The 22,906-nt window shown below is 41.0% G+C and overlaps 1 protein-coding gene and 1 non-coding gene across 2 annotated transcripts in view; one reads left to right on the top strand and one right to left on the bottom strand.

The window, feature by feature from the left end:
* MACROD2 (mono-ADP ribosylhydrolase 2) overlaps positions 1-22,906 on the bottom strand; it is a 1,971,347-nt gene that overhangs the window by 404,770 nt on the left and 1,543,671 nt on the right. The window lies entirely within an intron of this gene.
* Positions 12,736-12,808, top strand: TRNAR-CCU. Its single transcript has one exon. It is a non-coding gene; the product is annotated as a tRNA-Arg (tRNA).

Below are 22,906 nucleotides of genomic sequence, written 5' to 3'. Positions count from 1 at the left end.
TTTCTGAGTATGTCATTGGATGCAGTAGCATTCAAAGAGTAACCAACCACCAAAGTGAAAGGAGAAGGCTATGGGCATGGGAAAAAACAAAGAAATTAAAGTGTTTCCAGATCCTGACAAGATGACAAACGAACATGGGCTTTTGGATTCTTCCCTCAAAATCAACCTGGGAAGAACTAGAGTGATAAAAGGAAAGCAGAGATCTAAGGCACCTATTTTTAAAAAGTGCAATCATCTGGGGGAGACTAGAGGCAGTTGGGAAGTGGTATGTGTGGTGGGTTCATGGAGTGGGGGAGAGAGCTGGTGCATCCTAGGGAGGAAGATGCTGGTGCAGTCATGCGGCAGCACCTATGTTATGTTCATGTTTCTCCTGTGTATCTCCAGGAAAGCACCCTTGCATCCCCCTTAGAATCTTACAGGTCAAAATGACTAGGTACCAAAGGCGTATAACCACCAGAAAAGAAAGATAACACATTAAACAGCATATACAATCTAAAGCCAAACTATTGAGGACCAAAAAGTTAAAATAAACATAAGAAATAAATGCAAGGAAATATATGGACATTGGGGAGGGTATGTGCTTTTGGGTAAATTGGAAGGGGAGGTGAACCATGAGAAACTATGGACTCTGAAAAACAATCTGACGGGTTTGAAGTGGCGGGGGGGTGGGAGGTTGGGGTACTAGGTGGTGGGTATTATAGAGGGCACAGCTTGCATGGAGCACTGGGTGTGGTGAAAAAATAATGAATACTGTTTTTCTGAAAATAAATAAATTGGGAAAAAAATGCAAGGAAATAAGGGGGAGACATGCAATTTGAAGCAATAACAATAGGTCATAAAATGAGCCAAGTAGACATATTAACTATAGATGCTATAATAGTTGAAATTATTATATTGGATGAGGTAAAGAGGTGGATATCACAGAAAAATAAATCAGTAATCTGGGAAGCTGATTTAGGGACTGTCTCAGATTTTATGTGGAAAGGATGAATAGAGATAAAAAAAGAAAAGCTCAGAGGTATGGAAGATCAAGCAGAAAGAATCCAGCTGATAAGAGACTTGTTAAACAATCCTGGATACAATGAAGACAGTGGAGTAATGTTTTGAAAGACTCAAAAAAAATTTGAGGAGGTCAACAGAGATGACTATAATGGAATGGACAAAAGAAGGACTTTTTAGTAACATTATCATCTATGTGAAGAAAAATAAACTGGACCACTTTCTGATACCATATCTATATAGAAATAGACTCTAGAAGAATTAGAGAACTGATATGAAAAATGAAACTAAAAATTTAGAAGAAGAAAATGGATAAGAACATCTTCATGACCTAAGGGTGAGGAAGGATGCCTTGAAAATTCAAAAGCACAACCAAAAGGCTAAAAATTGATTAATTCAGTGACATCAAAATCAGGATCTCATAGTTAGGAAGGGATACCATGTAAAAATCAGCAAAGGTAGCAGTTTGATGTAAAGAGTAAAGAGATAGAAATTAGTAAAGAGACAGAAATTAAAATAGCAATGGATTATTTCTTTATGTTCAAAAATTGGAAATCTGACTCATGCCTAGTGTTAGTGGGGATGTGGGGATGGAGGCCATAGAAACCCTTCTGCCTTCTGTGGCACTGATAGGAGCCAGGATTGGTGTAACTATTTAGGAAGACAGTCCAGCAATTCTACCCATGGTTGCACAACTCTGTAAAGGGCACCTACAAGAATGTTGTTTATGGACATGTGGAGCTGGAGCCAATCTAAATGTCTGTCATTGAAGAAATGGCTAAGTCATATTCCACACACACGGAATTCCATGGAGCAGTGAGCAGAAGTGGGCTTGATCTATATTCAGCAACATTATATATATATATATGACTTTAAAATATCATGCTAAGCAAAGAAAAAGAAAAATAAATGGAAAGGTTTCTAAGTCTGTTTGCATTGCTATAACAAAATACCATAGAGTGAGTGACTTATAAACAATAGATATTTATTTCTCACAATTCTAGAGGCTGAGAAGTCCAAAATAAAGGCACTGGTAGATTTGGTGGATTTGGTGTCTGGTGAGGACTTGCTTCCTGGTTCATAGGCAGTGCCTTCTAGCTGTAACCTCACATAGTAGAAGAGATGAGGAGGCTCTCTGGGGCTGCTGCTTATTTTAAGATTTATTTATTTATTCATTTGAGAGAGAGAGAGAGAGAGAGAGAGAGAGAGCATGGGCAGGAGGGACTGGAGAGGGAATCTCAAGCAGACTCAGTGCTGAACTGGGAGCCCAAAGCAGGGCTCTATCTCATGACCTTAGCCAAAACCAAGAGTCAGAGTCTTAACTACCCAGGGGTACCTGGGGCTCCTTTTATAAGAATCCCATTCATGAGGGCTCTGCGCTCATGACCTAATTACTTCCCAAATGCTCTATTTCCTAATATTACCATATTAAGGATCAGATTTCAATATATGAATTTTGGGAGGACACATCCATTCAGACTATAGCTAAAGGAGAAAACAAAACAGATAGAGAAAAGATAAGATCTAGTAGAAGAACATTTGTGTAAATTATATTCACAAAATAAAACCAAAAATATCTTCAAAGAACACATCCAAGTACATGATTATAACAAATATACCAGAATATTTGTTTATGGAGTGGATGTGGGGTAGGGAATAGGAGTTGGTTATGGGTAAGAGGGGATTAAATGATTAATCAAACTAGAAGTCCCTTTCACAGACCAAGGGTAATAATAGCAAGTCAGGTAATCAGAAGTGCAAATGACTCAACCCTCTCCATCAACACATACAGATGATTGATAAGTAACACTTACTGAGAGAGCCTTCATTTTACAGGCCTTGTACTAAGAGCTTTATGTCCAGCAACCAATCTACCTCTTGTATCAGCTGCAGAGGAAATGTATGGTTCTCCTCATCTCCCAAATGATGAAGGAATGGCTCATAGGGAGGAAGCACCACCTCACAGGGGTGTCTCATCCCATGTATGGACTGGGGCAGTCCGTCCTCATATGCCCCAGCTCCTCACACCACCACAAACTGCCTTGCTGACATCTCTTTATAGGGATGGTAGTGTTGACCACAGAAGAGCATACAGGGGTATATGCATATATTTTGTTACCAATATGTCATGGCTACATCATGGTTGGGCCATTGCTCCTTCTGTGGGCTTTACCAACCCTTACCTCACCGCATACCTCTCATACATGGGGACAGGGGAGGGACAGCCACACACAGCATCAGAAAGCGGCTTTCTCTAGGTTTTTGGAAAGACGCCAGATGTCTGCTATCATGTGGTACAAATAAGTCAATATGATACGAAATATTTAAAATGTGGGCATGTTAATCCAGTTTCCAAATTAAAAAAAAAAAAACTACTCTCAGAAAAATGAAAGAAATCTACCAATAAAGGAGCTGAAAAATAGCCATTTGGATTAAAGTGAAATACTGTCACAATGCCAATTTCAACTTAAGAAAATAGACCACCTCTTGGAGAGTGAAATTTCCATGCCCTCAGGCATTATTCCCACAAAGTGGACGTGGACCAGAAACATGTGTTCTTAATAAATCTTATTCCATATTCCTCAGATTACTATTAAAACAGGGTTATGAGAAGTGCTGCTTATGAACACGCTGACTATTGCAAGTAATTATATGGGAAAACAATAATGTCTGCCTTTGTTATGAAGGTAGTTTACAATTAGGAGTAAATGCCATTGTGACAATATATGCAGTAGGGGACTGGGCACTAGAGAATTCTAGATACAAATCACATTTTGCAAGCAGAAAAAGGAAAATGGCAGTACTTCGTGTTATCAGTACTTCTCCTTAATAACACGGGTAAACACTAGAGTCTCATCCTAAGAAAGGCAAGATTAAGCCCACGCATCTTATCAATCTGCCATGAGAGACTCAAGGTGTCAGAATTAAGTCCTGCAGGGTCACAGTATGAGATGAGGATAATGTGCGAAGACAGCCCAGGCATCAATATTCCAAAAAGCGACTGGATAATTGCTTCATATCACATCTAACACACAATGATAAAGAATGTCAGAGTAATTACTCCGAGGATACCAGGGACCGCCACACTGCAATTATCATCGCGGCCTGGGCTGGATTGTGTGTGTTTCTGTGTCTCTCTTGCTGCTGCAGTATCTCCTTGTAGATATGTCACTCAGATTTGTAGATTTAGCTGGGGGTGGTGGCGGGGGGGAGGCCCAAGTTTTCTTCTGAACTATGGAGATTGAAGCGCACCAATTTAATACTCGCCTCTTACTGGTAAAAGCTCAGATCCTTTTGACAAAGGCTGACGCGAAAGGGAAGCTTTGAAAAATGAACCTAGGCCTGTTAGTATCCTTTGGATGTTTTCAACACTCCCCCGTTATCCCAGTAGACTTCATTCCTGAGCTGTCGAGTAAGGAAGACAATTCAGACAAGCGCTCTCAACAAAGAATGCTCTCCCCTTTGCCGTGGAAAAAGAAATAAAACTTCAGGGAATTTGGGGAGTTTTTATTTCATTCCTTCTCCCCCTTTCATAATTTTCTGGGAGGGTGTCATGCTACCTGTAGAATTCATTACTGATTGCTTCTCCAAGAGAAGCAATGGAAAGTCAAACAAGGGGAAATAATGGAATCTTTCGTGATTGTGAGCTTTAAATGAGCACCTGTGAGCTAGTCCAAGGAGTCTGAACATGATGAGAGCTCATGGCCCTGACACTGGGCATGGCAGGTTTTCCTGCTTCAGACTCAGGGCCCACTCTGCCTCTGCTTTGTTCAATGTCAGCAGAAACAAGCAACTCCTTGAAATGCTTATCTCTTCCCTGAAATAGACAATAGCTGGCCATAAATAAAAATGTTGATCTTCTGCAAATCTTGGCTCTCTCTTAATAAGCACAGTGATTGTTTATGACGTAGTTACTGTAGGCCAGGCACTGAAGTGCTCTGCACGTACTTATTTGTATTATGTCAGTTGGTCCTCAGCCCTCTCCCAGGTCTTCTTACTATCCCCATTTTACAGATAAGAACACCAAAGGAGTGGAAGGTTTAGTGACCAACTGGGCAGTTTCATAGCAACTAAGTAGCAATGCCAGGATTGAATCTTCAGAAGTCAGACTTGAGGGTTGTTTTTGTTTTGTTTTGTTTTTTTTAAGGTATTATTTATTTATTTGAGGGAGAGGGTGAGCGAGAGAGAGCATGAGCAGGGGGATCAGCAGAGGCAGAGGGAGAAGCAGGCTCCCCACTAAGTATGGAGCCCAATGGAGGGCTTGATCCCAGGAGCCCGGGATCATGACCTGAGCTAAAGGCCAATGCTTAACTGACTGAGCCACCCAGGCACCCCCAGACTTGAGGTTTTAATTTGAGTTAACCCTGACCACAGTGGTAGAGTGCCCACCAGGACAATTCTGATGACTCAATAGACATTTGACAATTGACAATCAATGGACCAAAACTTGAGTGTTCTTTCAAATGTTCATCAAATGTTTTATAACACAGAGCTAGTCTGAAGTGCCACACTTAACCCATTTTGGTCTAGATTTGCAATTCATGTTAGCATTATTTAAAAAAAAAAAAAAAAAGGCCAGGAGAGAGAAGAGGGGAAAGTAAGGTTGCACAGTGCCTACAGACAAATAGCTTAGTTTAATTTCCTGTCATACAGATAATTAGGCACCAAATAGGTCCCTGAGGTAATTAAAAACATAATAAACCTAATGAAATAAGGGCTGCATCCTGGTTAAAGAGGAAAAAAATAAAAGTCATAAATCACTAACAAATCATGAATTTTCTCAACAGGTGAATGGTAATTGTTTTAGCGAAAACATACTACTGGCATTCCCCAGAATTCGGAGTTGAGTTCCAAGACACCTGTGAATGGCTCAGAATCATCGTGAGCCACAGTGACTTTGTTATTATGGTTTCCTGGGTCAGAGAGGCAGTAGGAGGCCCCTGAATGCTCAGGAACTGAAGTGGCCTTTCAGGTTTCCAGGATCTTTAAAGGTGTTGCGCTAGCTCTCAAATCAGTGGAGAGAGTGGCTTGGACACACCCTGTGTAGTTGGAAAGCGGATCTCCAGGGAAGAGAGGAGACTTGTTGCCCATTCACACTTCTGTAAGGTGCGGGAGAGGCCCTGGGAATGGGAGGACCTGAGACTCTCACTGTCACTTTGCCTAGATGTCCTCAGACCTGGACACACCAGGTCCCATGCTGGTGGCAGCATTTCTCCCTGCCTGAGGCCATCAAGGTAGGGCTCATAGCATAAGGTACCATCAAGATAGGGTTCAAAACCTCTCAGTTACTAACTTTGACCAGAAATCAATCCTCTACTATCTTAATAGTTTGAGCTAAAAAAAGGCAATTTCCTGTAAAAGAAAAGTTACAAATCTTTTTTTTAAAAAATCAACTCATGTTTAAAGTTGCTAATTAGAAACTCATGTTGACTACCCTAAAAAATGATGAACCACATTAAATTAAGATAATGAATAGAAAATACACATATAAGAAATGACCACTTAATAAGTCCTTAATAAGATCTGAAGTTTGGTGCACAGAAAAAGCCTCAGAGAGGGAGTTGAAAGCCGAATTCTAAATTCAGACTGTGCCATTAACTATTGTGCTCCTACAGGCAAGATACTTTATCTCTGTTTCCTTCATATTAAAAATGAAGATAAAAATTTTTTCCATATAAATTATTGTTTACACTAAACAAGTCAACATCTGTGGAAATGCTGGGCATACTATTTAGCATGTAGTGAGTTCTTAATAAACATTGGTTGCTGGTGAATGTGTAGCAATGCCCAAAAGTAACAATGTTAATAATACAAATGACCATAGGTTCCATATTGGAGGAATCTAACCCTTTACCAAGAATTAAAAGCCAACTTTATAATATATTAAACATTTATTTGTATTGGAAGCTACTACTGTGTCTACTCATGACCTAATACCATAATGTTTAAATTATTAAGGCTTTGCAGTATGCTTTATGACATTGTTGTTAGCTCTTCCTCATTACTCTTGTAGAATTTTCCTGGCTAAACCTGTTGGTTTATTTTTTCATGCGTACTCTAGAAACCATCTTAAGGCTAAAAAAAAATGTTCATATTTTATTCAGTATTCTCATTGAGTTTATTTCTTTTTTTAAAGACAATCAACATTTTTTATGAAGTTGACCCTCATCTTTCAAGAACACTGTATCTTCTTCCATTACAAAAGCTTCTGTTACCATTAGTTCAAGTCTTTCTTGGTGTCTTCAGGATATTTTAAGGTTTTTTTTTTCCATATAGATCTTGCAGATTTTTTAAAATATAGTTTATTCTTTAGCATATTATATATTTTTCAAAATATAAAACTTCTGTTTCCATTATCTAACCTCCTTGCTTATTGCTTATATACAGTAAGCTTACTGGTATTTTTCCACATAAAATATTATACACAGCTATGTTACTGAACACTCTTATTATACTAGAGTTTGTTTGTTTGTTTTTCAGTTGATCCTTCTGGAATTTCTAGGTACACAATGATATCTAGAACACCTCCCAGAATAACAGTCAGTTACAGTAGACATAGTGAACACCTTTGTTTTATTCCTTTCATGGAAACATTTCCAGTGTTTCCCTGTTAAACATAATGCTGACTTTTGTGTTGAGATCCTTGTACTTTATCATGCTAAGGAAGAATCCAACTATTGCTTTATAGACTTTGACTTTGAAGCCACATAAATGTATTATCTAATCAAAATCAATAGATACAATTTTGAAAGAAAAATCAATTAATACTTTATTTTAGTGGCAAATGCCTGGCTCTATATTTCAAGAGGTTACAGGGAAAGCAAACCTAAATAAACAGTTCTCAGTGAGGTCCCTGGACCAACAGCATTAACATCAGTTGGGAACTTCCTAGAAATGCAAATTCTGAGATCCTACTCCAGACTTAATAGTTTGGGGGTGGGGGAATGGACCGGACTAGTAATCTGTGATTTATCAATCCTTATAGGGCATTTTGATGCTAATTGAAATCTGGGACCCATTGATTTAGCTAGATTAACAAATCAAGTAGATGATGAACCAGGGTTTTTTAGGGTTATTGGTAGCGAAGTTTCGTAAGTGAGATCCAGTTCACAACCATACAGGGGCCACATTTGAAGGGTTAACTAAGAATATACAAAAAGCTTCCATCTATTGCCAGAGGGAAGGTGGGTGCAGTTGGGCAAAATAGGTAAAGGGGATTAAGAGTACACTTATCATGATGAGCACTGAGTAATGTATAGAAGTGTTGAATCACTATATTGCATACTATAATTAATATAACTTTGTATGTTAACTATACTGGAATTAAAAACAAAACAAAACAAAAAACCCCTCCAATCTCCCCTGAACATTGCCTTCTCTATACTAAAAGATACTCTCCCCTTTTACTTGAGTTCGAATCTCAACCCCAAATTCTTGCTTTGATTAAATAAATAATAAAGGGGAGACACTGCATCAACATGAGGTTTCCTGCAGTTGGGACGAAGACACCTCGGGCACAGGGATATAGGCAGCTGCAGCTGAAAATCTGCTGGAGCTCAAGTGCAGAAGACAGGCCCTGAGAGTGTCAGCTGCACCCACTGTGCCCCCCCCTCCCCCGATATGAGACTGAGGCAGTGTGCCCTTGACACTGGTCTATCAGCATCCTTTGCATCAGATTAGCAAGCTCCAACTTGGCCATTGTGGCACCAGGCGGTGCCTCTGCTAAAGAAATCCCTAGAAATTGTTATTCTTTTCAGTCGAGTGACAGGATTATGGACAGGAGGATGCTACATCCACAGACTCAGGCAGGCAGTTGAGCTAGGGAGAATGGTTGCATAGGAGGGGAAAATATTGCCCCAAGGAAACTAGGATGAGGAGGAAAGTGGAAGCAAACATTGAAGGCAGTAACATCACAGCGCTCCTGAGAGCACTTCCAGGAAACAACTCCCACCTACAGGAAGGGAGAGCAACATCCTGTTGTACCCAGGATGGGTACAACAGACCCTCTGTCCACAGGCCACACAACCGTACACGCAGAAACAAGTCGGATGTGACTCACATCCTGGGCAGTTTGTGGCTGAACCAGGATTTGAATACAACAGCAGAATCCATTTGTCCGTTCAAATTCTCTTTATTTCGATTTGCTTAGGACTTTTCTTTAAACATTCACTTAATTTTTCTTTTTTTGCTCACTTATCTTTCTTCAGCCTCATCCTTAACTATAGCATCAGGGAGATCACTGGTTTGAGATCAAACTTTTATTTTGTTCTAAAAGACACGGGAAAAAGTGCAGAATTGTTTTTTAAGAGCTAGTCTGGAATATCTCAAATACCTTGAGTAGTAAGCGGGCACTATTTTGGCAAAGCCAGCTCTATGATTTGCTTTCTTTATGTGACCTCAATGATGTACAGAAGAGGACAGGGTTCTCAAACTTTAGCTTGAGTAAGAATAGATGGTGGAACATTCTAAAAATACACATATAGCTGAGCCTGATCCCCATCCCTAGAAACTTGGATTGAGAAGGAACCCCCCACTAGTAAGATTTCCAAAGCTGATTTTTTTTAATGTATTCCAGGTGACACTAATGAAGTAGCTTCAGAGAACTGTAGAGGAACACTTCCATGAGGCAACATCTTTGGAGTAGTTTGAGAGAATCCTTAAGGTAATACCCAGATAGAAAATTGCTCCTGACCCTTAAAATGTAATTAGCTGTTTAAAAACCAGAGTTGCTGAGGAAGTGTCTTCCACAAGTGTGTAGGGGGATGATGACAAAATGCCCAAAGCTTGAGAGCTGCCAACAGAGCCTTCTCAGAACCCTGTGGGCTCAGGAACCTAAATCTGGGGAGAAGTACAGAGGGTTTTTCTAGAAAGCCAGAGCCATGAAGGATTAAGTGGGACATTACATTACAAGGGTTCCTGAGCTCCAAATCTGAGCCACTCTGCAGCAAACAGAACAGACTGTGTTTCCCACGTTTCCCCACTGAGGAATTTCGTGATGATGCGGACACTCCTGATGAAAATGGAGACTTGAGGAACATTAGCTTTGATACTTAAACTGCCCATTAAACATACTTCCTATATTTTCTGTTATTTATATTACTTAAAGCTGTCTTTTGTTCAGAGGGCTTCTGAGGGAAGAGGTTGTAGGGATAACAAGGAGGGAAAGGGACCATAGAATTCTGCATTGCCATGCAGGGGGGAACGTACCATTGAACAGGAGTGGGACCTTCAACTAGGGACAGGAATCAGGAAGAGGAGGTCACTGGCACCTTTCCATGCTTGGAAGAGACACACATATTTAGAGAGGGTTTTTTTGAACAGGATTGATAGGAACTGATAGAGTATGCTACAGTTATTTTTCTTTTTTCTTCCTTTCTCTCTCTTCAAAAAATGACTTTTTTTTTTTTTCCCTTTACGTCCCATTCACTTAGCCAGTATGGCTTCTGAGGTGATTTTATAAGATTACAGGCAAAAGTCACGCAAAGGGGGAGGCTGTTTTCAGCAGTCAGAACTCCAGGAGATGTTTTCTGTAGGTAACAAACATCTCTCAACCTTGACAAAACTTGATTACAATAGTTTAGTACTAAACACAATGTCAGAACAGATCTTCGTCCCTGAGGTGATGAGACTTGAACCTTCTCTCCCAGCCCCTTCTCCACACTGCAACAAGGTGTAACGGCTACCATCTAAACAAACAGACAGTGAGAAGATTCTCCAGCTTACAGCATGATATTTTTGCTCCAAAAGATGCATGAGGAGGAGGCATCCAGCAGGCAGACTGAGTCATGCAGAAGGACTTTGGAAATCATCTAATCCCACCCTGGGAATAATTACGTATCTCTTGTCAGGGATACATAAGCTTGGATGTGTTTATGCGATCTGAATCTTTAAAAGCAAACACTCTCAATTTTGTATATACATCCAAATTCGGTTTACTCTCATGAGGTCAAGGAAAATGTTCAGTTTCTGGAGGGCAAGGTGTATGGATATCAAGCACTCATGCCATGCCTCTCAGGGTCTAGCTGAGTTTATTTGCAGAGCAAGCAACTGGTGACTTCTCACCTGATTACAGGACTGGTTGATTAACTGACCAAGTCTAGGTAAATGAAGCAAGGTGGAAGATCCGTGACCAACCATGATGTCGAATCAAATTGGGATTTATTTTGTATTGACAAAGAAGAAAAAATACAGAGACTAATAGGGGCCTGGGTGGCTTAATCAGTTGAGCCTCTGCCTTCGACTCAGGTCATGATCCCGGGGGTCCTGGGACCAAGCTCCAAATCAGGCTTCCTGCTGGGCAGGAATCTGCTTCTCCCTCTCCCTCTGCTCCTTCCCCACCCCTGCTCATACTCTCTCTCAAATAAATAAATAACATCCTTAAAAAAGAAATAGAAAAACTAAAATCCTGGGTTTTAGTTAATTCATGCAATAAACATCTATTGAACAACTAATGGTAGGATTATGGATTTCATAATAGGATTAATAGGTAGGATTTCATAATAGGATTTCAAACACCTTTTCTCTTACTTCTTGAGGAAGTAGATGATACGCATGTGAACAAATGAAAAATGTCTTACAGTGATAAATGCTCTGAAATAAACTAAGCGAGGTAACAGCGCAGGGGAGTGTGCCAATGGTGGTCAAGGAGATGACATTTGAGTGGTAGAAGCTGGCCAGGGACAGAGCTGAAGGTAGGGAATTCCAGATAGAAGGAACAAGAAGTATGAAGTACTTGAGGTTACAAAGAATGCCATCTAGACTGAGACAGGGCAAAAGTTAGGTTTGAAGTAACCTGATGATACAGAGCAGAGGTGAGCAAACTCGTCCATTGTTTATTTTTGTAAGTAAAGTGTTACTGAACCATACCTTGCCCATTTATTTACATACTGTCTATGGCTGCTTTCATGCCACAGTAGTAAAGCAGGTGGGACTGCTGGAAATGGCCAGCAGTCCCTGTACCCACGGATGAAAGATTACTCCAAATTTTGCTGCGAAAGAGAGTAGAAGGTAAGGGGGTCCACGCTCAGAGAGGAAGACCCTTTGCTATTCTTTGCTCCTGCTTTTATTGGTCCATCAGGATAATCACAAATCCTCATCCCTACAGCCCAAGCTTGCCCTGTGTTACAAGGGGTCTTACTGGAACTAGGCAGATCTGTTGATATGCTAATCTTCATGGTCTATTCGCAGTGCAAAATATAGCCTAAGGGACAATGCAAATATCTCTGTTTGGGCTTAACTGTTTGGGCTAAGAAAGCTTGGGGAAGGCAACTCCCCAAGGCATTCCTAGGGCAGAGTGGGTGGAGTGGTCATGCAGGCCTCTGCATTCCAAACAACTTTGCCTTTCTCTGAAACCTTCCACTGCCCCCAGCGGCCTTCCTGTTACATTTCACCAAGCCAGAGACTATGGATGATTTCATGCTCCACATTAATGCCAACATGTGACAGAGACTGGCTGGCCCACAAAGCCAAAGCTATTTCTCATCTGCCCTTTACAGAAAGGGCCTGCTGTAGGGCCTGCTTAACGTGCACAGAACTTGGATTTTATTTTGCATTCAAGCAATAGCTAATAGAAGACTTTGTGTTGGCTAGCAATATGGTCTGCCTGACTCTCCCCAAAACACCATGTGGCAAATGGATTACGGGGTCACAAGTGAGGAAGCGGGAAGACAAGTTCACAGTCACCTGCACTATGTCAATAAAGAAAATGACTTGTATTATAATTGCATAATGAGTGAAGCCCCAGTGGCCTAATGGATAAGGCACTGGCCTCCTAAGCCAGGGATTGTGGGTTCGAGTCCCATCTGGGGTGAGGTAGTTTACTTGTAGATACCTGGGGTGCCTGGGTGCCTCAGTCGTTAAGCCTCTGCCTTCAGCTCAGGTCATGATCCCAGGGTCCTGGGATCGAGCCCCACATCAGACTCCCTGCTCTCTCCCTCTGCTCCTCATCTCTGCTTGTGCGTACTTGCTCTCTCTCTCTCTAATAAAGAAATAAATAAATAATCTTTATAATTGCGTAATGAAGGTAATAAAAGTGACTGGGTTCCAGATATATTTGGGAGATAGCATTTACTAAGAATAATTTATCACATTGTTTATAAGAATAATTAGAATCTTGAGTTTATGAAACGACTTTGAGATTTTGGCTTAACAAAATTATATAGGATGTGACATTTAATGAGAAGAGGGCATGAGAGTCAGGCTGAAGATGAGTGACAAGTCAAAAGCCCTGTTTTCAACACGGGCTTCACATGCCTATTAAATATCTCTGTGAAATGTATCATAGACAATTTGCTACTTGACTCTGGGCCTAGGGGAGAGGTCAGGGTTGGAGATACAAATTTGGGAATCATAGCGTATATCTGCTTGGAAAGCCATGGGGTTAGAGAAGACCACATAAGGAGAGAGAAGGTCCAGCATGAAGACCCAGGGCACGCCAACATTTCAATTTCAGGCAGGTGCAGAGCCAGGAAAAGAGAATGAAAAGGAGCAACAAGTGAGAGTAGAGATTATACCAGTTATCTAGTATTGATCTCATCTTTTTTTTTTTTTTTTTAAGAATTTATTTTTTTTTATTTGACAGACAGAGATCACAAGTAGGCAGAGAGGCAGGCAGAGAGAGAAGAGGAAGCCGGCTCCCCATCGAGCAGAGAGCCCGATGCGGGGCTTGATCCCAGGATACTGGGATCACAACCTGAGCCAAAGGCGGAGGCTTTAACCCACTGAGCCACCCAGGGGCCCCTGATCTCATCTTTAAGCTCACCTTTGTATACCCTGCTTTTTGACTTGGGGCTAAGACCCAGCATTCCCTCTTTGCCCCAGCTCTCTGCTGGGTTCTGCCCCTAGGGGGTGCTACAGACAGCGCGTGAGGCAGAGGGAGTCAGAAAGGGATTTTGGTTTCTTTATCCCTGAGCCTCATCATAGGGTAGTGTCCTTTCTTCACCTGACAATGGCAGGACTTTTTCTTAGCAGCAGTTTATTTTCACAATATTCGCCGAACAAGTCTCATAGCATCCCACTGGGCAACTCCAACGCCAGCACCAAGCGCAGACCAGCACGACCTCCTCAGGGGTCTGGGTCCCAGCTTCAACATAAGATTTCCCCCAATTGCCCTTACCCCTTCCCAACTCCGAGGTCGGGGTTTCAGCTCCTTGGGGCCCTTCCTCTCAGTATCTAAATTGGAATTCCAACCTCCTCCCTCAAGGTGGTGGCTGTTTCCTGCAGGCTCTACCTCCAGAACACCTTAAAGATCTCTTTCACACACTTCAGTCACATAGTTTATGTTCTTTATATAAGGATGTACAATTCTGTATATCCCGGTTGGGAGCCCAGAGGACAGGACAGAGTGGCTTGATTCCCAATACACTGTGGGCACTGAGTTTATAAGGAAACTTGTGAGACTGAATTTACAGAATTTATGAAATGACTCCAGTGTTCTTGGCCTAAGGAAATGGTAGATGGGGGTGCCATTTATTAGACTGATGAATTTGGAAGCCATAGGAGTTGGTTAAGGAGGGAAGGAAGATAAGCAATAGAAATGACTAACGTGGCTAATTCTCTAAGCATTTTTGCAGTGAATGAGGCCACTGATGGTTTAATTTTCTCAAGATCAGAGCTGTGCAGATGTGTGTAGAGACTGATGGGGGCAGACAGAGATGATACCAGGGAGAGGAGTGTGGTAGAGAGAGTGAAGTTCTTGGGTAAAGAACAGGTGGGGGAGGAGTCAAGATGGCGGAGAGGTAGCAGGCTGAGACTACCTCAGCTAGCAGGAGATCAGCTAGAGAGCTTGTCTAAAGATTGCGAACACCTGCAAATCCATCGGCAGATCGAAGAGAAGAGGAACAGCAATTCTAGAAACAGAAAAACAGCCACTTTCTGAAGGGTAGGACTGGCGGAGAAGTGAATCCAAAGCGACGGGAGGATGGACCCCGGGGGGAGGGGCCGGCTCCCGGCAAGCGGCGGAGCAACGGAGCACAAAATCAGGACTTTTAAAAGTCTGTTCCGCTGAGGGACATCGCTCCGGAGGCTAAACCGGGGCGAAGCCCACACGGGGTCGGCGTGACCTCAGGTCCCGCGGGGTCACAGAAGGATCGGGGGTGTCTGAGTGTCGCAGAGCTTGCGGTTATTGGAACGGGAAAGCCGGCTGCAGAGACAGAGCCGACAGTAAGCTCGCAGCTCGGAGTTGCCTTGAACCGGCCGCAGGCTCGGTGAGCTCGGAGCGCGGCCGAAGGTTAGGCAGACGCGAGTTACTAGGAGCGGTTCGCTGAGGGCGCACAGGGGAGCGGGGCCCCGGGGTCTCGGCTCCTCCGGGCCGGAGACCAGGAGGCCGCCATTTGTATTCCCGCCCTCCGGAAGTCTACGGAAAGCGCTCAGGGAACAAAAGCTCCTGAAAGCAAAGCCGAACAGATCACTCAGCCCGGCACCTGGTAAGGTCGGTGTAATTCCGCCTGGGGCAAAGACACTTGAGAATCACTACACCAGGCCCCTCCCCCAGAAGATCAACAAGAAATCCAGGAAAGACCAGGTTCACCTACCAAGGAGTGCAGTTTCAATACCAAGGAGAGAGCAGCAGAATTCCAGAGGAGGAGAAAACAAACCACGGAACTCATGGCTTTCTGCCTGTGATTTTTTAGTCTTGCAGCTAATTTAATTTTTTTCTTTTTCATTTTTTTTCTCTTCTTCTGCTGAATTTTTTTTATAACTTTTACCCTTTTCTTTTTTAACGTTTTTTAACTAGATTATCTAATATATATATTTTTTTCTTTTTTGTACTTTTCTTTGTTCATTTTCTTTTTTTTAATTCTTTTTTTTTTCTTTCTTTCTTTTTGAACATCTTTTTGTCCCCAGGTCAGAGGAGATCCTAATCTCTTCAATCTTTTTTTTTCTTAATTCTTTTTTAAATTCTTGATTGAATTTTTAATTCAATCTCTTTTTTTAAATTCTTTCTTTCTTTCTTTCTTTTTGAACCTCTTTTTATCCCCAAATCAGAAGAGATCCTAATCTCTTCAATCTTTATTTTTCTTAATTCTTTTTTAAATTCTTGATTGAATTTTTAATTCAATCTTTTTTTTAATTCTTTTTTTCTTTTTCTTCTTTCTTTCTTTTTGAACCTCTTTTTGTCCCCAAATCAGAAGAGATCCCAATCAGAAGAGATTGGGAGATCCCAATCAGAGGAGATCCCTCACCCAATCGTGAGGGGGGAGAAATCCCCCCTCATGATTTGGGATCTCTTCTGATTTGGTTAAAGCATATTTTCCTGGGATTGTTGCCACCCTTTTAGTATTTTACTTGCTCCTTCATATACTCTTAGCTGGACAAAATGACAAGGCGGAAAAATTCACAACAAAAAAAAGAACAAGAGGCAGTACCAAAGGCTAGGGACCTAATCAATACAGACATTGGTAATATGTCAGATCTAGAGTTCAAAATGACAATTCTCAAGGTTATAGCCGGGCTTGAAAAAGTCATGGAAGATATTAGAGAAACCCTCTCCAGAGATATAAAAGCCCTTTCTGGAGAAATAAAAGAACTAAAATCTAACCAAGTTGAAATTAAAAAAGCTATTAATGAAGTTCAATCAAAAATGGAGGCCCTCACAGCTAGGATAAATGAGGCAGAAGAAAGAATTAGTGATCTAGAAGACCAAATGACAGAGAATAAAGAAGCTGAGCAAAAGAGGGACAAACAGCTACTGGACCATGAGGGGAGAATTCGAGAGATAAGTGACACCATAAGACGAAACAACATTAGAATAATTGGGATTCCAGAAGAAGAAGAAAGAGAGAGGGGAGCAGAAGGTATACTGGAGAGAATTATTGGGGAGAATTTCCCCAATATGGCAAAGGGAACGAGCATCAAAATTCAGGACGTGCAGAGAACGCCCCTCAAAATCAATAAGAATAGGCCCACACCCCGTCACCTAATAGTAAAATTTACAAGCCTTAGTGACAAAGAGAAAATCCTGAAAGCAGCCCGGGAAAAGAAGTCTGTAACATACAATGGTAAAAGTATTAGATTGGCAGCTGACTTATCCACAGAGACCTGGCAGGCCAGAAAGAGCTGGCATGATATTTTCAGAGCACTAAACAAGAAAAACATGCAGCCAAGAATACTATATCCAGCTAGGCTATCATTGAAAATAGAAGGAGAGATTAAAAGCTTCCAGGACAAACAAAAACTGAAAGAATTTGCAAACACCAAACCAGCTCTACAGGAAATACTGAAAGGGGTCCTCTAAGCAAAGAGAGAGCCTACAAGTGGTAGATCAGAAAGGAACAGAGAAAATATACAGTAACAGTCACCTTACAGGCAATACAATGGCACTAAAATCATATCTCTCAATAGTTACCCTGAATGTTAATGGGCTAAATGCCCCAATCAAAAGACACAGGGTATCAGAATGGATAAAAAAACAAAACCCATCTATATGTTGCCTCCAAGAAACTCATTTTAAACCCGAAGACACCTCCAGACTTAAAGTGAGGGGGTGGAAAAGAATTTACCATGCTAATGGACATCAGAAAAAAGCAGGAGTGGCAATCCTTATATCAGATCAATTAGATTTTAAGCCAAAGACTATAATAAGAGATGAGGAAGGACACTATATCATACTCAAAGGGTCTGTCCAACAAGAAGATCTAACAATTTTAAATATCTATGCCCCCAACGTGGGCGCAGCAAACTATATAAACCAATTAATAACAAAATCAAAGAAACACATCAACAATAATACAATAATAGTAGGGGACTTTAACACTCCCCTCACGGAAATGGACAGATCATCCAAGCAAAAGATCAACAGGGAAATAAAGGCCTTAAATGATACACTGGATGAGATGGACATCACAGATATATTCAGAACATTTCATCCCAAAGCAACAGAATACACATTCTTCTCTAGTGCACATGGAACATTCTCCAGAATAGATCACATCCTCGGTCCTAAATCAGGACTCAACCGGTATCAAAAGATTGGGATCATTCCCTGCATATTTTCAGACCACAATGCTCTGAAGATAGAACTCAACCATAAGAGGAAGTTTGGAAAGAACACAAATACATGGAGACTAAACAGCATCCTTCTAAAGAATGAATGGGTCAACCGGGAAATTAAAGAAGAATTGAAAAAAATCATGGAAACAAATGATAATGAAAATACAACAGTTCAAAATCTGTGGGACACAACAAAGGCAGTCCTGAGAGGAAAATATATAGCGGTACAAGCTTTTCTCAAGAAACAAGAAAGGTCTCAGGTACACAACCTAACCCTACACCTAAAGGAACTGGAGAAAGAACAAGAAAGAAACCCTAAGCCCAGCAGGAGAAGAGAAATCATAAAGATCAGAGCAGAAATCAATGAAATAGAAACCAAAAAAACAATAGAACAAATCAACGAAACTAGGAGCTGGTTCTTTGAAAGAATTAATAAAATTGATAAACCCTTGGCCAGACTTATCAAAAAGAAAAGAGAAAGGACCCAAATAAATAAAATCCTGAATGAAAGAGGAGAGATCACAACTAACCCCAAAGAAATACAAACTATTATAAGAACATACTACGAGCAACTCTACGCCAACAAATTTGACAATCTGGAAGAAATGGATGCATTCCTAGAAACATATAAACTACCAAAATTGAACCAGGAAGAAATAGAAAGCCTGAACAGACCCATAACCAGTAAGGAGATTGAAACAGTCATTAAAAATCTCCAAACAAACAAAAGCCCAGGGCCAGATGGCTTCCCGGGGGAATTCTACCAAACATTTAAAGAAGAACTAATTCCTATTCTCCTGAAACTGTTCCAAAAAATAGAAATCGAAGGAAAACTCCCAAACTCATTTTATGAGGCCAACATTACCTTGATCCCAAAACCAGACAAGGATCCCATCAAAAAAGAGAGCTATAGACCAATATCCTTGATGAACACAGATGCAAAAATTCTCACCAAAATACTAGCCAATAGGATTCAACAGTACATTAAAAGGATTATTCACCACGACCAAGTGGGATTTATCCCAGGGCTGCAAGGTTGGTTCAACATCCGCAAATCAGTCAATGTGATACAACACATCAATAAAAGAAAGAACAAGAACCATATGATACTCTCAATAGATGCTGAAAAAGCATTTGACAAAGTACAGCATCCCTTCCTGATCAAAACCCTTCAAAGTGTAGGGATAGAGGGCACATACCTCAATATCATCAAAGCCATCTATGAAAAACCCACTGCAAATATCATTCTCAATGGAGAAAAACTGAAAGCTTTTCCACTAAGTTCAGGAACACGGCAGGGATGTCCATTATCACCACTGCTATTCAACATAGTACTAGAAGTCCTAGCCTCAGCAATCAGACAACAAAAGGAAATTAAAGGCATCCAAATCGGCAAAGAAGAAGTCAAATTATCACTCTTCGCAGATGATATGATACTCTATGTGGAAAACCCAAAAGACTCCACTCCAAAACTGCTAGAACTTGTACAAGAATTCAGTAAAGTGTCAGGATATAAGATCAATGCACAGAAATCAGTTGCATTTCTCTACACCAACAACAAGACAGAAGAAAGAGAAATTAAGGAGTCAATCCCATTTGCAATTGCACCCCAGACCATAAGATACCTAGGAATAAACCTAACCAAAGAGGCTAAGAATCTATACTCAGAAAACTATAAAGTACTCATGAAAGAAATTGAGGAAGACGCAAAGAAATGGAAAAATGTTCCATCCTCCTGGATTGGAAGAATAAATATTATGAAAATGTCTATGCTACCTAGAGCAATCTACACATTTAATGCAATTCCTATCAAAGTACCATCCATCTTTTTCAAAGAAATGGAACAAATAATTTTAAAATTTATATGGAACCAGAAAAGACCTCGAATAGCCAAAGGGATATTGAAAAACAAAGCCAAAGTTGGTGGCATCACAATTCCGGGCTTCAAGCTTTATTACAAAGCTGTCATCATCAAGACAGCATGGTACTGGCACAAAAACAGACACATAGACCAATGGAACAGAATAGAGAGCCCAGAAATAGACCCTCAACTCTATGGTCAACTAATCTTTGACAAAGCAGGAAAGAATGTCCAATGGAAAAAAGACAGCCTCTTCAATAAATGGTGTTGGGAAAATTGGACAGCCACGTGCAGAAAAATGAAATTGGACCATTTCCTTACACCACACACAAAAATAAACTCAAAATGGATTAAGGACCTCAATGTGAGAAAGGAATCCATCAAAATCCTTGAGGAGAACACAGGCAGCAACCTCTTCGACCTCAGCCACAGCAACATCTTCCTAGGAACATCGCCAAAGGCAAGGGAAGCAAGGGCAAAAATGAACTATTGGGATTTCATCAAAATCAAAAGCTTTTGCACAGCAAAGGAAACAGTTAACAAAACCAAAAGACAACTGACAGAATGGGAGAAGATATTTGCAAACGACATATCAGATAAAGGACTAGTGTCCAAAATCTATAAAGAACTTAACAAACTCAACACCCAAAGAACAAATAATCCAATCAAGAAATGGGCAGAGGACATGAACAGACGTTTCTGCAAAGAAGACATCCAGATGGCCAACAGACACATGAAAAAGTGCTCCATATCACTTGGCATCAGGGAAATACAAATCAAAACCACAATGAGATATCACCTCACACCAGTCAGAATGGCTAAAATCAACAAGTCAGGAAATGACAGATGCTGGCGAGGATGCGGAGAAAGGGGAACCCTCCTACACTGTTGGTGGGAATGCAAGCTGGTGCAACCACTCTGGAAAACAGCATGGAGGTTCCTCAAAATGTTGAAAATAGAACTGCCCTATGACCCAGCAATTGCACTACTGGGAATTTACCCTAAAGATACAAACGTAGTGATCCAAAGGGGCACGTGCACCCGAATGTTTATAGCAGCAATGTCCACAATAGCCAAACTATGGAAAGAACCTAGATGTCCATCAACAGATGAATGGATAAAGAAGAAGTGGTATATATACACAATGGAATACTATGCAGCCATCAAAAGAAATGAAATCTTGCCATTTGCGACAACATGGATGGAACTAGAGCGTATCATGCTTAGCGAAATAGGTCAAGCGGAGAAAGACAACTATCATATGATCTCCCTGATATGAGGGAGTGGTGATGCAACATGGGGGCTTAAGTGGGTAGGAGAAGAATCCATGAAACAAGATGGGATAGGGAGGGAGACAAACCATAAGTGACTCTTAATCTCACGAAACAAACTGTGGGTTGCTGGGGGGAGGGGGGTTGGGAGAAGGGGGGTAGGGTTATGGACATTGGGGAGGGTATGTGCTTTTGGGTAAATTGGAAGGGGAGATGAACCATGAGAGACTATGGACTCTGAAAAACAATCTGAGGGGTTTGAAGTGGCGGGGGGGTGGGAGTTTGGGGTACCAGGTGGTGGGTATTATAGAGGGCACAGCTTGCATGGAGCACTGGGTGTGGTGAAAAAATAATGAATACTGTTTTTCTGAAAATAAATAAATTGGAAAAAAAACAAACAAACAAACAAAAAAAAACAAAAGCAACAAAAAAAAAAGAACAGGTGGGATCCAGAGCACAAGGGAGGGATTGGTCTTTTAATAGAACCAGGGGCATTGCTCCCAGTTGTCAAAGGAAGGAGGCCAAATGTTTGAATTCGGTTGCAGGGAGGTTGGGGGATTTGGTGTTGGGAATACAAGGTGATTTTTTTATTACTTCATCTTTTATCAAGATCACAAAACAACAAAACAAAACAACAACAAATTTATGGCAAGAGAGTCTCCAAATAATTTACATTGCAAAAAGACTATTGTCATGCATAGCAAAACCAGGAAAGCACTTTTGATTTCCAGTGATCATAGAAATCACTGTCAAGGATGCTCAACCTGAAGAATAAAGATATAGGACTCTCATATTCCGGAAGTGATGCGAATACCCATAATTACCACTATAAATTTGCAGAGTACTAAAAATAATTCTGTATTTTCCTGTAGGATTTGCAAGCTAATAATAAGCAATTTCCAGCTGTGTGCTGTGACAGCAAAAAAGAGGGTCTAACATCCTTACAATTATATTTTTCATATCCGTATTCACATTAGAAAATACTGATTAAGACCCATCTGCTTAAACAATTTATTCGTTGTTACAACGTCTGTAGTAGGTGACTTTTATGAAATCTATCCAACTATATTGTATACATTGGACTTCAAAAGGAGGATTATCAAATAATTTGCCTTTAAGGCTTCTCTCTCTCTCTCTCTTTCACACACACACACACACACACACACACACGTGTGCACAGTGTGATTATAAAACAAAAGGACTAACAACAGTGGGAACTGAAATTTTCCTTTAGCGCAGATTCCACAAACACATCCCGAGGGCTCCCCTCAATTGGGCAGCTAAAGCTGCACAGAACAGCAGGCTCCACCACATGAAATGCGGAGCCTCGCTCACTTCATTTTGCTTGACAAAATGAGTGTGATTGTTTGAGAACAACTAAATCAAATACCTATTTCTGGGGTCTATTTTCTCCAACTTCAAATGTTCTTCTGAGCGTTCAAAATGTCACCACCCAAAGAAAGGAGATAACTCTTTGGTCATGAATTCACTATTACTTCCTGGAGGTACTGTGAAAAAAGAATTACTCCTCAGGACAAGTTGATAAGTTTAGCTTGCTGCTGGATGGACCCACACATCCTCAGGGCTCCTCAGGTTTCCCATAACTCATTTCAAAGCCCGCAGTGCTGTGGTTCTGGTCCAGGCCGACAAGATGCTGCTGCAATATGCACCACCACCACCTTCTCCCCCTCTTCCCCCAACACCGAACAATCCAGATAAAGGTAAATATCTCCCCTCCCCACCCCCTGAGTTGAATATGGACAAATTCCCTCAAAAATACAAAGAT

The sequence above is a fragment of the Neovison vison genome, chromosome 8 (assembly GCF_020171115.1).
Source record: "Neovison vison isolate M4711 chromosome 8, ASM_NN_V1, whole genome shotgun sequence".
Taxonomy (NCBI): Eukaryota; Metazoa; Chordata; class Mammalia; order Carnivora; family Mustelidae; genus Neogale; species Neogale vison.
This window is presented reverse-complemented; position numbering and strand designations above follow the sequence as displayed.